The following is a 16,694-nucleotide window of genomic DNA, read 5'->3' on the forward strand; positions in this document are numbered from 1 at the left end:
CGGTTTAAGAAAAAAGTATACATCTAAAATGGAAATACACAATTCAAAAATTTAAAGAGAGATAATTCAAAAAAGTGTCTGTAATTTTTAGGGATTGTAAACTCTTTTTAGTTTTTAAATATCAAGTTCTGCAATCGTTAGAAAAAGGGGGAGGCAAGGGATTTTTAATTGAGTGTTGACTCCCAATCTATAAGTGATTCCTTACAAAAATATAGCCCGTTACGCGTGATAAATCACGTTACAATCATCGATGATCATTAGTTCAGCTTTTTGTAATTGAGAAAAACAATGGCTTGTTTGACTCGGGTAAATATCCCACCACAAGTTCACTTAAGAATTTAATGTTATTTTCTTAAAAAGGTTTGGATCCAAAGGTCATTTGCATCCTTAACATGTTTCAAGGATGCATATCCATTATATAAATCATGTGTAGAAAAATTTCTTTCTTATAAAATTCAGAGCTATTAGGGTAGAACTAGAGGAATTTCCCAAACTTGGATAACAAAACTTTTGTGTTCATTTGTGGTGTGTGAATAAATTTTATTTACTTGTATTTGTTTATTATTTTAAATAATTTCCTTACATAAACTCTAAAATTTTCATTTTGTTGTGATCTATACGCTTTTTATCTCTTTTTTAGTTTACGAGATGAAGGGAAAGTGAAACTCAACTTTTGATTTAAGAAAAAAGTATACATTTAAAATGGAAATGCACAATGCACAAATGTAGAGAGAGATAATTCTAAAAAGTGTCTATAATTTTTAGGGATTGTAAACTCTTTTTAGTTTATATATATCTAGGTATGAAATTGTCGGGAAAAGGGGAAAGCGGGGGATTTTTTCCTAAATGTTGACACCCAATCCTTCAGTCATTTCTTACAAAAATTTAGCCCATAACACAGGATAAATCAATTTACAATCATATCTGATTGTTTGGTCTGCTTTTTTTAAATGGACAAAATAATGGCTTGTTTGACTTGGGTAAATATCCCACCACACGTTCACTTGAGAATTTAATGTTATTCTCTTTAAAAGGTTCGGATCCATAGGTCATTTGCATCTTTAACATGTTTCAAGCATGCATATCCATTTTTAAAAACATGTGTAGAAAAATCTTTTTTTTATATAATTCCGAGCTATTAGGGTTGAACTAGTGGAATTTCCCAAACCTGGATAACAAAAATTTTGTGTTCATTTGTGGTGTGTGAATAAATTTTCCTTAAAGTTTTTCCACACTTAATCCCTAAAATTTTTTTTTTTGTTGTGATCTATTTGCTTTTTTTCTCTTTTTTTTTTTTATGAGAAGAAGGGAAAGTGAAAAATCAAATTTGATTTAAGAAAAAAAGTATACATCTAAAATGGAAATGAATAATGCATAAATGTTGAGGGAGATAATTCCAAAAAGAGTCTGTAATCTTGAGGGATTGCAAACTCTTTTTAGTTTTTGTATATCAGGTTCTACAATCGTTGGGAAAAGGGGTAGGTGGGGGGATTTTTAACTGAGTGTTGACTCCCAATCCATAAGTTATTCCTTAAAAAAATATAGCCCGTTACCCATGATAAATCACTTTACAATCATCTATTATCGTTAGGTCAACTTTTTTTAAATAGGCAAGAAAATGGCTTGTTTGACTTGGGTATATATCCCACCGCACGTTCACTTCAGAATTTAATGATAATCTCTTTAAAAGGTGTGGATCCATAGATCGTTTCTATCTTTAACATGTTTCAAGCATGCATATCCATTTTTTAAAACAAGTGTAGAAAAATCTCTTTCTTATAAAATTCCGAGCTATTAGGGTTGACCTAGTGGAATTTCCCAAAATTCGATACCAAAACTTTTGTGTTCATTTGCGGTGTGTGAATAAATTTTCTTTACGTACATTTGTTTATTGTTTTAAATTATTTCCTTAAATAAACTCTTAAATTTTCATTTTGTTGTGATCTATTTTCCTGTAATCTCTTTTTTTGTTTACGAGATGAAGGGAAAAAGAAAACTCAAGTTCAGAGTTAAGAAAAAAAGGTACACATATACAATGGAAATGCACAAAGCACAAATGTTGAGAGTGATAATTCCAAAAAGTGTCTGTAATTTTTAGGGATTGTAAACTCTTTTTTATTTTATATATCAAGTTTTTGCAATCTTCGGGAAAAGGGGGAAGCGAGGGATTTTTAACTGAGTGTTGACTTCCAATCCATCAGTCATTCCTAACAAAAATATAGCCCTTTACGCATGATAAAATACTTTACAATCAACTATGATCATTAGGTCAACTTTTTGTAAATGGGCAAAATAATGGCTTGTTTGAAATGGGTAAATATCCCACTGCACGTTCACTGGAGAATTTAATTCTATTCTCTTTAAATGGTTTGGATCCATAGGTCATTTGCATCTTTAACATGTTTCAAGCATGCATGTCCATTTTTTAAAACATGCGTAGAAAAATCTCTTTCTTATAAAATTCCGAGCTATTAGGGTTGAACTAGTGGGATTTCCCAAACTTGGATAACAAAACTTTTGTGTTCATTTGTGGTGTGTGAATAAATTTTATTTCCTTACTTTTTTTTAATTCTTCCCGTACTTAAACATTATAATTTTCTTTTTGTTTTGATCTATTTGCCTTTTATCTCTTTTTTTGTTTACGAGATGAAGAAAACTCAAGTTTTTATTTAAGAAATAAGTATACATCTAAAATGGAATTTCACAATGCACAAATGAAGAGAGAGATAATTCCAAAAGGGGTTTGTAATTTTAAGGGATTGTAAACTCTTTTTAATTTTTATATATTAGGTTCTACAATCGTAGGGAAAAGTGGAGGCGGGGGATTTTTAACTGAGTGTTGACTCCCAATCCATAACTCATTCCTTACAAAAATATTGCCCGTTATGCATGATAAATCACTTTACAATCATCTATGATCGTTAGGTCAGCTATTTTAAAATGGGCAAAATAATGGCTAGTTTGACTCGGGTAAATATCCCACTGCATGTTCACTCTTGAATTTAATTTTATTGTCTTTAAAAGGTTTGGATCCTTATGTCATTTGAATCTTTAACAAGATTCAAGCATGCATATTCATTTTTTAAATCATGTGTAGAAAAATCTCTTTCTAATAAATTTCCGAGCTATTAGGCTTGAACTAGTAGAATTTCCCAAACTTGGATTACAAAACTTTTGTGTTCATTTGTGGTGTGTGAATAAAGTTTATTTACTTAAATTTACTATTGCTTTAAATAATTTCCTTACATAAACTCTAAAATTTTCATTTTGTTGTGATTTATTTTCCTTTTATCTCTTTTTTTGTTTCCGAGATGAAGGGAAAGTAAAAACTCAAGTTTTGATTTAAGAAAAAAGTATACATATAAAATGTAAATACACAATGCAAAAATTTAGAGAGAAATAATTCCAAAAAGTATCTTGAATTTTTTGGGATTTTAAACTCTTTTTAGTTTATATATATCAGGTTCTGCAATTGTCCGAAAAAGGGGAAGGCGGCTGATTTTTAACTAAGTGTTGACTCCCAATCCATCAGTCATTCCTTACAAAAATATAGCCCGTTACGCATGATAAATCACTTTACAATCGTCTATGATCGTTAGGTTAGCTTTTTGTAGATGGACAAAATAATGGATTGTTTGAGTCGGGTAAATATCCCATTGCACGTTCACTTGAAAAATTAATGTTATTCTCATTAAAAGGTTAGGATCCATTGGTCATTTGCATCTTTAACATGTTTCTAGCATGCATATCGATTTTTTAAAACAAGTGTAGAAGATCTCTTTCTTATAAAATTCTGAGTTATTAGGGTTGAACTAGTGGAATTTCGCAAACTTGGAAAACAAAACTTTTGTGTTCATTTGTGGTGTGTGAATAAATTTTCTTTACTTATATTTGTTTATTGCTTGAAATTCTTTCCATACATAAACTCTAAAATTTTCATTTTGTTGTGATCCATTCGCCTTTTATCTCTTTTTTTTATTACGAGATGATGGGAAAGTGAAAAATCAAAGTTGATGTAATAAAAAAAATACACTTCTAAAATGGAAAAGAACAATGCACAAATGTAGAGAGTGATAATTTCAAAAAGTGTCTGTAATTTTTAGGGATTGTAAACTCTTTTTAGTTTTTATATATCAGGTGTTGCAATCGTCGGGAAAAGTGTGAGGCGGGGGATTTTTAACTGAATGTTGACACCCAATCCATCAATCATTCCTTAGAAAAGTATGGCCCATTACGAATGATAAATTACTTTACAATCATCTACGATTGTTATGTCAACTTTTTGTAAATGGGAAAAATAATGGCTTGTTTGACTCAAGTAAATATCCCACCGCACATTCACTTGAGAATTTAATGTTATTCTCTTTAAAAGGTTTGGATCCATAGGACATTTGCACATTTAACATGTTTAAGGCATGCATATCCATTTTTTAAACCATGCGTAGAAAAATCTCTTTCTAATAAAATTCCGAGCTATAAGGGTTGAACTAGTGGAATTTCCCAAACTTGGATAGCAAAAATTTTTTTTTCATTTTTTGTGTGTGAATAAATTTTATTTAATTATATTTTTTTATTTTTTAAAATTCTTTCCATTCATAAACTCTATAATTTTCATTTTGTTGTGTTCTATTTGCCATTTATCTCTTTTTCTGTTTATGAGATGAAGGGAAAGTGAAAACTCTAGTTTTGATTTAAGAAAAAAGTATACATCTAAAATGGAAATGAACAATGCACAAATCAAGAAAGAGATAATTCGAATAAGTGTCTGTAATTTTTTGGGATTGTAAACTCTTTTTAGTTTTTACATATCAGGTTCTGGAATTTTCGAGAAAACGTTGAGGCGGGGGATTTTTAACTGAGTGTTGACTCCCAATCTATAAGTCATTCCTTACATAAATAATGCCCGTTACGCATGATAAATCATTTTACAATCATCTGTGATCGTTAGGTCGGCTTTTTGTAAATGGGCAAAATAATGTCTTGTTTGACTTGGGTAAATATCCCACCGCACGTTCACTTGAGAATTTAATGTTATTCTCTTTAAAAGGTTTGGATCCATCAGTCATTTGCATCTTTAACATGTTTCAAGCATGCATATCCATTTTTTAAAACATGTGTAGAAATATCTCATTCTTATAAAATTTCGTGCTATTAGGGGTAAAATAGTGGAATTTTCCAAACTTGGATAACAAAACTTTTGTTTTCATTTGTGGTGTGTGAATAAAGTTTCTTTACTTACATTTGTTCATTGCTTTAAATTCTTTCCATACATCAACTCTAAAATTTTCATTTTTTTGTGATCTATTTGCCGTTTATCTCTTTTTTTGTTTACGAGATGAAGGGATGGTGAAAAGTCAAGTTTTGACTTAAGAAAAAAGTATACATCGAAAATGGAAATGTACAATGCACAAATGTAGAGAGAGATAATTCCAAAAAGTGTCTGTAATTTTTAGGGATGGTAAACTCTTTTTAGTTTTTATTTATTAGGTTCTTCAATCAGCGGGAAAAGGGGGAGGCGGGGGATTTTTAATTGAGGGTTGACTCCCAATCCTTAAGTCATTCCTTACAAAAATATAGCCCGTTACGCATAATAAATCAATTTACAATCATCTATGATCGTTAGGTCAACTTTTTGTATTGTGGCAAAATTATGGCTTGTTTGATTCGAGTAAATATCCCACCCCCTGTTCACTTGAGAATTTAATGTTATTCTCTTTAAGAGGTTTGGATCCATAGGTCATTTGCATCTTTAACATGTTTCATGCATGCATATCCATTTTTTTAAAAAAGTGTAAAAAAATCTCTTTCTTGTAAAATTCCGAGTTATTAGGGTTGAACTAGTGGAATTTCCAAAACATGGATAACAAAACTTTTGTGTTCATTTGTGATGTGTGAATAAATTTTCTTTACTGACATTTATTTATTGCTTTAAATTCTTTCCACACATAAATTCTAAAATTTTCTTTTTTTTTGTGATCTATTTGCCTTTCATCTCTCTTTTTGTGTACTAGATGAAGGGAAAGTGACACAAATTTAGGGAGAGATAATTCAAAAAAGTGTCTATAATTTTTATGGATTGTAAACTCTTTTTAGTTTTTATATATCAGTTTTTGCAATCATCGAGAAAAGGGGGAGCCGGGGAATTTTTAATTGAGTGTTGACTCGCAATCAACTATGATCGTTAGGTCAGCTTTTTGGAAATGGGAAAAATAGTGGCCGCTTTGACTCGGGTAAATATCCCATCGCACGTTCGCTTGAGAATTTAATGTTATTCTCTTTAAAAGGGTTGGATCCTTAGGTCATTTGCATCTTTAACATGTGTCAAGTATGCATATCCATTTTTGAAAACATGTGTAGAAAAATCTCTTTCTTATAATATTCTGAGCTATTAGGGTTGAACTAGTGGAATTTCCCAAAATTGAATAAAAAATCTTTTGAGTTCATTTGTGGTGTGTGGATAAATTTTCTTTACTTACATTTGTTTATTGCTTTAAATTCTTTCCATACTTAAACTCTAAAATTTTCATTTTGTTGTGATATATTTGCCTTTTATCTCTTTTTTAGTTTGTGAGATGAAGGGAAAGTGAAACTCAACTTTTGGTTGAACAAAAAAAGTATACATCTAAAATGGAAATGCACAATGCAAAAATGTAGAGATAGATTATTCCTAAAATTGTCTATAATTTTTAGGGATTGTAAACTCTTTTTAGTTTTTATATATCAGGTTCTGCAATCGTTGGGAAAAGGAGGAGGCGGGGGATTTTTAACTGAGTGTTGACTCCCAATCCATAAGTCATTCCTTACAAAAATATGAAAAGGGGGAGGCGGGGGATTTTTAACTGAGTGTTGACACCCAATCCAAAAGTCATTCCTAACAAAAATATAACCCGTTACGCATGATAAATCACTTTTCAATCATCTATGATCGTTAGGTCAGCTTTTTTTAAATGGGCAACATATTGGCTGGTTTGACTCGGGTAAATATCCTACAACACGTTCACTTGAGAATTTAATGTTATTCTCTTTAAAATGTTTGGATCCATCGTTCATTTGCATCTTTAACAAGTTTCAAGCATGCATTTCCATTTTTTGAAACATGTGAAGAAAAATCTTTTTCTTATAAAATTCCGAGCTATTAGGGTTGAATAGGTGGAATTTTCCAAACATGGATAACAAAACTTTTGTGTTCATTTGTGGGAGTGAATAAATTTTCTTTACTTACATTTTTTTATTGCTTTAAATTCTTTCCATACATAAACTCTAAACTTTTCATTTTATTGTGATCTTTTTGCCTTTTATCTCTTTTTTTGTTTACGCGATGATGGGAAAGTGAAAACTCATGTTTTGATTTAAGAAAAAAGTAAACATCTAAAATGGAAATGCACAATGCACAAAAGTAGAGAGATATAATTCCAAAAAGTGTCTATAATTTTTATGGATTGTAAACTCTTTTTAGTTTTTATATATCAAGTTATACAATCGTCGGGAAAAGGGGGAGGCAGGGGAGTTTTAACTGAGTGTTGACTGCCAATCCATAAGTCATTCCTTACAAAAATATAGCCCGTTAAGCAAGATAAATCACTTTACAATCATCTTTGATCATTAGGTCAGCTTTTTGTAAATAGGCAAAATATTGGCTTGCTTGACTCGGGTAAATATTTGTTTATTGCATCTTGAGAATTTAATGTTATTCTCTTAAAAAGGTTTGCATCCATATGTCAATTGCATCTTTAACATGTTTCAAGCATGCATATCCATTTTTTAAACATGTGTAGATTAATCTCTTTCTTATAAAATTCCGAGCCATTACGGTTGAACAAGTGGAATATGCCAAACTTGGATAACAAAATTTATTTGTTCATTTGTGGTGTGTGAATAAATTTTCTTTACTTACATTTTTTTATTGCTTAAAATTCTTTCTATACATTAACTCTAAAATTTTCTTTTTGTTTACCTTTTATCTCTTTTTTTTGTTTACGAGATGAAGAGAAAGTGAAAACTGAAGTTTTGATTTAAGAAAAAAGTATACGTCTAAAATGGAAATGAACAATGCAATAATGTAGAGAGAGATAATTCCAAAAAGTGTTTTTAGGGATTGTAAACTCTTTTTAGTTTTTATTTATCAGGTTCAGCAATTGTCTGGAACAGGGGTAGGCGAAGAATTTTTAATTGAGTGTTGACCATAAGTCCTTCCTAAAAAATATTGCCCGTTACGCATGATAAATCACGTTACAATCATCTATGCTCATTAGGTCAGCTTTTCATAAATGGGAAAAATAATCGCTTGTTTGACTTTGGTAAATATCCCACCGCACTTTCACTTGAGAATTTCATGTTATTCTCTTTAAAAGGTTTGGATCCATAGGTCATTTGCATCTTTAACATGTTTCAAGCATGCATATCCATTTTTTAAAACATGTGACGAAAAATCTTTTTCTAATAAACTTCAAAGCTATTAGGGTTGAACTAGTGGAATTTCCAAAAATTGGATAATAAAACTTTTGTGTTCATTTGTGGTGTGTGAAATTTTTTTTTTACTTACATTTGTTTATTACTTTAAATGTTTTCCATCTATAAACTCTAAAATTTTCATTTTGTTTTGATCTATATGGGCAAAATAATGGTTATTTTGACTCGGGTAAATATCCCACCGCACGTTCACTTGAGAATTTAATGTTATTCTCTTTAAAAGGTTTGGATCCATAGGTCATTTGCTTCGTTAACATGTTTCATGCATGCATATCCATTTTTTAAAACATGTGTAGGAAATTATCTTTCTTATAAAATTCCGAGATATTAGGGTTTAAGTAGTGGAATTTCCCAAAATTGGATAACAAAACTTTTATGTTCATTTGTGGTGTGTGAATAAATTTTCTTTTCTTACAATTGTTTATTGCTTTAAATTATTTCCATACATAAACTCTGAAATTTTCATTTAGTAGTGATCTATTTGCTTTTTATCTCTTTTTTGGTTTACGAGATGAAGAGAGTGAAAAATTAAGTTTTGATTGAAGAAAAAATTTTACATCTTAAATGGACATGCACAATGCACAAATATAGTGAGAGATAATTCCAAAAAGTGTCTGTAATTTTTAGGGATTGTAAACTCCTTTTAATTTTTATATATCAGGTTATGTAATCGTCACGAAAAGGGGGTGGCAAGGGAGTTTTATCTGAATGTTGACTCCCAATCCATAAGTCATTCCATACAAAAATATAGCCCGTTACACATGATTAATCACTATACAATCATCTATGATCTTTTGGTCAACTTTTTCTAAATGGGCAAAATAATGGCTTGTTTGACTTGGGTAAATATCCCACCACACGTTCACTTGAAAATTTAATGTTATTCTCTTTAAAAGGTTTGGATCCATAGGTCATTTGCATCTTTAACATTTTTCAAGCATGCATATCCATTTTTTGAAACATGTGTAGAAAAATTTCTTTCTTATAATATTCCGAGATATTAGGGTTGAACTTGTGGAATTTCCAAAATTTGGATACCAAAACTTTTGTATTCATTTGTGGTGTGGGAATAAATTTTCCTTTCTTATATTTGTTTATTGCTTTAAATTATTTCCATACATAAACTCTAAAATTTTCATTTTGTTGTGAGGTTTCTACCTTTTATCTCTTTTTTTGTTTATGAGAGGAAGGGAAAGTGAAAACCCTAGTTTTGATTTAAGAAACAAGTATACATCTAAAATGGAAATACACAATGCACAAATTTAGAGAGATATAATTCCAAAAAGTGTCTATAATTTTAAGGGATTGTAAACTCTTTTTAGCTTTTATATATCAAGTTATGCAATCATCGGGAAAAGGGGGTGGCTGGGGATTTTTAACTAAGTATTGACTCTCAATCCATCAGTCATTCCTTACAAAAAAGTAGCCCGTTACGCATGATCAATCACTTTACAATCATCTATGATCTTTATATCAGCTTTTATTAAATGGGCAAAATAAAGGCTTGCTTGACTCGGGTAAATATCCCACCGCACGTTCACTTGAGAAAAATTTTGGATCCATAGGTCATTTGCATCTTTAACATGTTTCAAGCATGCATATCCATTTTTTAAAACATGTGTAGAAAAAGCTCTTTCTTGTAAAATTCTGAGTTATTAGGGTTAAACAAATGGAATATTTCAAACTTGGATAACAAAAATTTTGTGTTCATTTGTATTGTGTGAATAAATTTTCTTTATTTAATTTTTTTATTGCTTTTAATTCCTTCCATACAAAAACTCTAAAATTTTCATTTTTTTGTGATCTATTTGCCTTTTATCTCTTTTTTTTTTTTTTAACAAGATGAAGGGAAAGTGAATACTCAAGTTTTTATTTAAGAAAAAAGTATACATCTAAAATGGGAATGCATGATACACAAAGGTAGAGAGAGATAATTCCAAAAAGTGTCTATAAATTTTAGGATTGTAAACTCTTTTTAGTTTTTATATATGAAGTTCAGCAATTGTCGGGAAAAGGGGGAGGTAGGGGATTTTTACCTGAGTGTTGAATCCCAATCCATAAGTCTTCCTTACAAAAATATTGTCTGTTACATATGATAAATCACTTTACACTCATCTATGCTCGGTAGGTCAGCTTTTTGTAATTGGGCAAAATAATGGCTTGTTTGACGCTGGTAAATATGCCACCACACGTTCACTTGAGAATTTAATGTTATTCTCTTTTAAAGGTTTGGATCCATAGGTCATTTGCATCTTTAAAATGTTTCAAGCATGCAAATCCATTTTTTAAAACATCTGTAGAAAAATCACTTTCTTATAAAATTCCGAGCTATTAGGGTTGACCTAGCATAATTTCCCAAACTTGTATAACAAAACTTTTGTGTTCATTTGTGGTGTGTGAATAAATTTTCTTTACTAACATTTTTTGATTCCTTTAAATTCTTTCCATACATAAACTCTGAAATTTTCCTTTTGTTGTGATCAATTTGCCTTTTATCTATTTTTTTTGTTTACGAGATGATGGGAAAAGTGAAAACTCAAGTTTTGATTTAAGAAAAAAGTTTACTTCAAAAATTGAAATGCACAATGCACAAATGTCGGAAGAGATAATTCCAAAAAGTGTATGTAATTTTTACGGACTGTAATCTCTTTTTAGTTTTTATATATCCGGTTCTACAATCATTGGGAAAAAGGGGGAAGGTGGGGGATTTTTAACTGAGTGTTGACTCCCAATCCATCAGTCATTCTTTAAAAAAATATAGCCCGTTACGCATGATAAATCACTTTACAATCATCTATGATCGTTAGGTCAGCTTTTTGTTAATGGGCATAATAATGGCTTCTTTGACTCGGGTAAATATCCCACTACACATTCACTTAAGAATTTAATATTATTCTGTTTAAAAGGTTTGGATCCATACGTCATTTAAATCTTTAACATGTTTCAAGCATGCATATCCATTTTTTAAAACATGTGTAGAAAAATCTCTATCTTATAAAATTTCGATCTATTAGGGTTGAACAAGTAGAATTTCCCAAACTTGGATAACAAAAATTTTGTGATCAATTTTGGTGTTTGAATAAATTTTCTTTACTAAATTACTTTTATTCCTTTAAATTCTTTCCATACATAAACTAAAAACTTTTCATTTTGTTGTGATCTATTTTCCGTTTATCTCTTTTTTTTGTTTACGAGATGAAGGGAAAGTTAAAACTCAACTTTTTGCTTAACAAAAAATTATGCATCTAAAATGGAAATACACAATGCACAAAAGTAGAGAGAGATAATTCCAAAAAGTGTTAGTAATTTTTAGGGACTTTCAACTCTTTTTAGTTTTTATATATCAGGTTATGCAATGGTCGGGAAAAGGGGGAGGCAGGGGATTTTTAACTGAGTGTTGACTCCCAATCCATAAGTCATTCCTTACAAAAATATGAAAAGGGGGAGGCGGGGGATTTTTAACTGAGTGTTGAATCCCAATCCATAAGTTATTCTTTACAAAAATATAGCCCGTTATGCATGATAAATCACTTTTCAATCATCTATGATCGTTAGGTCAACTTTTTTTAAATGGGCAACATATTGACTTGTTTTACTCGGATAAATATCCCACCACACGATCACTTGAGAATTTAATTATATTCTCTTTAAAAGGTTTGGATCAATAGGTCATTTGCATCTTTAACATGTTTCAAGCATGCATATCAAATTTTTGAAACAAGTGTAGAAAAATCTCGTTCTTATAAAATTCTGAGCTTTTTGGGTAGAACAAGAGGAATTTCCCAAACTTGGATAAAAAAATTTTTTTGTTCATTTGTGGTGTGTGAAAAAATTTTCTTTACTTACATTTTTTATTGCTTTAAATTCTTTCCATACTGAAACTCTAAAATTTTCATTTTGTTGTGATCTTTTTTCCTTTTATCTCTTTTTTTGTTTACGAGATGAAGAGAAATTGAAAACTCAAGTTTTGATTTACGAAAAAAGTTTACATCTAAAATGGAAATGGAAAATGCACAAGTGTAGAGAGTGACAAATCCAAAAAGTATCTATAATTTTTTAGGATTGTAAACTCTTTTAAGTTTTTATGCAACAGGTTCTGCAATCGTCGGGAAAGGGGGAGGCGGGGGATTTTTATCTGAGTGTTGAATCCCAATCCATAAGTCATTCCTTAAAAAAATATAGCCTCTTACGCATGATAAATCACTTTACAAGCATCTAGGATCTATAGGTCAGCTTTTTGTAAATAGGCAAAATAATGGCTTATTTGATTCGGGTAAATATCCCACCGCACGTTCACTTGAGAATTTAATGTTATTCTCTTTAAAAGGTTTGGATCCATAGGTCATTTGCATCTTTAACATGTTTCAAACATGCTGATCCATTTTTTAAAACATGTGTAGAAAATTATCTTTCTTACAAAATTCCGAGGTATGAGGGTTGAAATAGTGGAATTTCCCAAAATTGGATAACAAAACTTGTGTTCATTTATGGTGTGTGAATAAATTTTATTTTCTTACATTTGTTTATTGCTTTAAATTTTTTCCATACATAAACTCTGAAATTTTCATTTAGTAGTGATCTATTTACTTTTTATCTCTTTTTTGTTTGAGATGAAGAGAAAGTGAAAACTCAAGTTTCGATTTAAGAAAAAATCATACTTCTAAAATGGAAATGTACAATGCACAAATGTAGAGAGAGATAATTCCAAAAAGTGTCTGTAATTTTTAGGGATTGTAAACTCCTTTTAGTTTTTATATATCAAGTTATGCAATCGTCGCGAAAAGGGGGAGGTGGGGGAGTTTTATCTGAGTGTTGACTCCCAATCTATAAGTCATTCCGTACAAAAATATAGCCCGTTATGCATGATAAATCACTATACAATCATCAATGATCTTTAGGTAAACTTTTTGTAAATGGGCAAAATAATGGCTTGTTTGACTTGGGTAAATATCCCACCACACATTCACTTGAAAATTTAATGTTATTCTCTTTAAAAGGTTTGGATCCATAGGTCATTTGTATCTTTAACATTTTTCAAGCATGCATGTCCATTTTTTGAAACATGTGTAGAAAAATCTCTTTGTTAAAAAATTCAAAGATATTAGTGTTGAACTTGTGGAATTTCCAAAACTTGGATACCAAAACTTTTGAGTTCATTTGTGGTGTGTGAATAAATTTTCCTTTCTTATATTTGTTTATTGCTTTAAATTCTTTCCATACATAAAATCTAAAAATTTTCATCTTGGTGTGAGCTTTCTGCCTTTTATCTCTTTTTTTGTTTACGAGATGAAGGGAAAGTGAAAACCCAAGTTTTGATTTAAGAAACAAGTATACATCTATAATGGAAATGCACAATGCACAAATGTATTAAGAGATAATTCCAAAAAGTGTCTATAATTTTTCGGGATTGTAAACTCTTTTTAGTTTTTATATATCAGGTTATGCAATCGTCCAAAAAAGGGGGTGACAGAGGATTTTTAACTAAGTGTTGACTCCCAATCCATAAATCATTCCTTATAAAAAAATAGCTCGTTACACATGATCAATCATTTAACAATCATCTATGATCGGTAGGTCAGCTTTTTGAAAATGGGCAAAATAATGGCTTGTCTGACTTGGGTAAATATCCCACCGCATGTTCACTTGAGAATTTAATGTTATTGTCTTTAAAAGGTTTGGATCCATATGTCATTTGCATCTTTAACATGTTTCAACCATGCATATCCATTTTTTGAAACATGTGTAGAAAAAGCTCTTTCTTATAAAATTCCGAGTTATTAGGGTTGACAAAGTGGAATATCTCAAACTTGGATAACAAAACTTTTGTGTTCATTTGTGGTGTGTGAATAAATTTTCTTTACTTACTTTTTTTAAATGCTTTAAATTCCTTCCATAAAAAAACTCTAAAATTTACATTTTGTTTTGATCTATTTGGCTTTTATCTCTTTTTTTGTTTACGAGATGAAGGGAAAGTGAATACTCATGTTTGGATTTAAGAAAAAAGTATACATCTAAAGTGGGAATGCACGACGCACAAAGGTAGAGAGAGATAATTCCAAAAAGTGTCTGTAATTTTTAGGATTATAAATTCTTTTTAGTTTTTATTTATCAGGTTTTGCAATCATCAGGAAAAGGGGGAGGCGGGGGATTTTTACCTGTGTGTTGACTCCCAATCCATAAGTCCTTCCTTAAAAAATTATTGCCCGTTACACATGATAAATCACTTTACAATCATCTATGCTTGGTAGGTCATCTTTTTGTAATTGGGAAAAATAATGGCTTGTTTGACTCTGCTAAATATCCCACCGCACGTTCACTTGCAAATTTAATGTTATTCTCTTTAAAAGGTTTGGTTTCATAGGTCATTTGCATCTTTAACATGTTTCCAGTATACATATCCATTTTTTAAAACATGTGTACAAAAATCTCTTTCTTATAAAATTCCGAGCTATTAGGGTTGAACATGTGGAATTTCCCAAACTAGGAAAACAAAACTTTTCTGTTCATTTCTGGTGTGTGAATAAATTTTCTTTACTCACATTTTTTTATTGCTTTAAGTTATTTCCCTATATAAACTCTAAAATTTTCATTTTGTTGTGATCTAATTGCCTTTTATCTCTTTTATTGTTTACGAGAAGAAGGGAAAGTGAAAACGCAAGTTTTTATTTAAGAAAAAAGTATACATTTAAAATGGAAATGCGCAATACACAAATGTAGAAAGAGATATTTCCAAAAATTGTCTATAATTTTTGGGGATTGTAATATCTTTTTAGTTTTTATATATCAGGTTCTGCAATCGTCGGGAATAGGGGGAGGCGAGTGATTTTTAACTAAATGTTGACTCCCTATCAATCTGTCATTCCATACAAAAATATAGCCCTTTACCCATGATAAATCACTTTACAAATCATCTATGATCGTTTGGTCAACTTTTTGAAAAAGGAAAAAATAATGGCTTGATTGACTCGGGTTAATACCCCACCGCACGTTCACTTGAGAATTTAATGTTATTCTCTTTAAAAGGTTTGGATACATAGGTTATTTGCATCTCTAACATATTTCAAGCATGAATATCCTTTTTTTGAAACATGTGTAAAAAAATTTCTTTCTTTTAAAATTCCGAGCTATAAGGGTTTAACAAGTGGAATTTCCAAAAATTGGATAACAAAACTTTTTTTTTTCATTTGTGGTGTGTGAGTAAATTTTCTTTACTTACTTTTGTTTATTTCTTTAAATTCTTTCAATTCATATACTCTAAAATTTTCATTTTTTTGTGATCTGTTTTCCTTTTATCCTTTTTTTTGTTTACGAGATGATGGGAAAGTGAAAACTCAAATTTTTATTTAAGAAAAATGTATACATCTAAAATGGAAATGCACAATGCACAAATGTAGAGAGAGATAATTCCTAAAAGTGTCTGCATTTTTTAGTGATTTTAAACTCTTTGTAGTTTTTATATATCAGGTTCTGCAATCGTCATGAAAAGGGGGAGGTGGGGGATTTTTAACTAAGTGTTGTCTCCCAATTCATTAGTAATTCCTTAAAAAAATTATATCCCAATTACGAATGATAAATCAATTTACAATCATCTATGATCGTTAGGTCAGCTTTTTTTTAAATGGGCAACATAATTGTTTGTTTGACACAGGTAAATATCCCACCGCACGTTCACTTGAGAATTTAAAGTTATTCTCTTGAAAAGGTTTGGATCCATAGGTTATTTGCATCTCTAACTTGTTTCAAGCATGCATATCCATTTTTTAAAACATGTGTAGAAAAATCTCTTTCTTTTAAAATTCCGAGCTATAAGGATTTAACTAGTGGAATTTCCAAAAATTGGATAACCAAACTTTTGTTTTCATTTGTGGTGTGTGAGTAAATTTTATTTACTTAAATTTTTTTATTTCTTTAAATTCTTTCCATACGTAAACTCTAAAAATTTCATTTTGTTGTGATCTATTTGCCTTTTATCTCTTTTTTTTTGTTTACGAGATGATGGGAAAGTGAAAATTCAATTTTTATTTAAAAAAAAGTGTACATCTAAAATGGAAATGCACAATGCACAAATTTAGAGAGAGATAATTCCAAAAAGTGTCTGTAATTTTTTGGGATTTTAAACTCTTTGTAGTTTTTGTATATTAGGTTCTGCAATCGTCAGGAAAAGGGGGAGGCGGGGGATTTTTAACTGAGTGTTGTCTCCCAATCCATAAGTAATTCCTTACAAA

This window comes from Aristolochia californica, unplaced genomic scaffold, assembly GCF_029961685.1.
Source record: "Aristolochia californica isolate CCGP_79_NKW_82.1479 unplaced genomic scaffold, dmAriCali1.0.hap1 SCAF_8, whole genome shotgun sequence".
Taxonomy (NCBI): domain Eukaryota; kingdom Viridiplantae; phylum Streptophyta; class Magnoliopsida; order Piperales; family Aristolochiaceae; genus Aristolochia; species Aristolochia californica.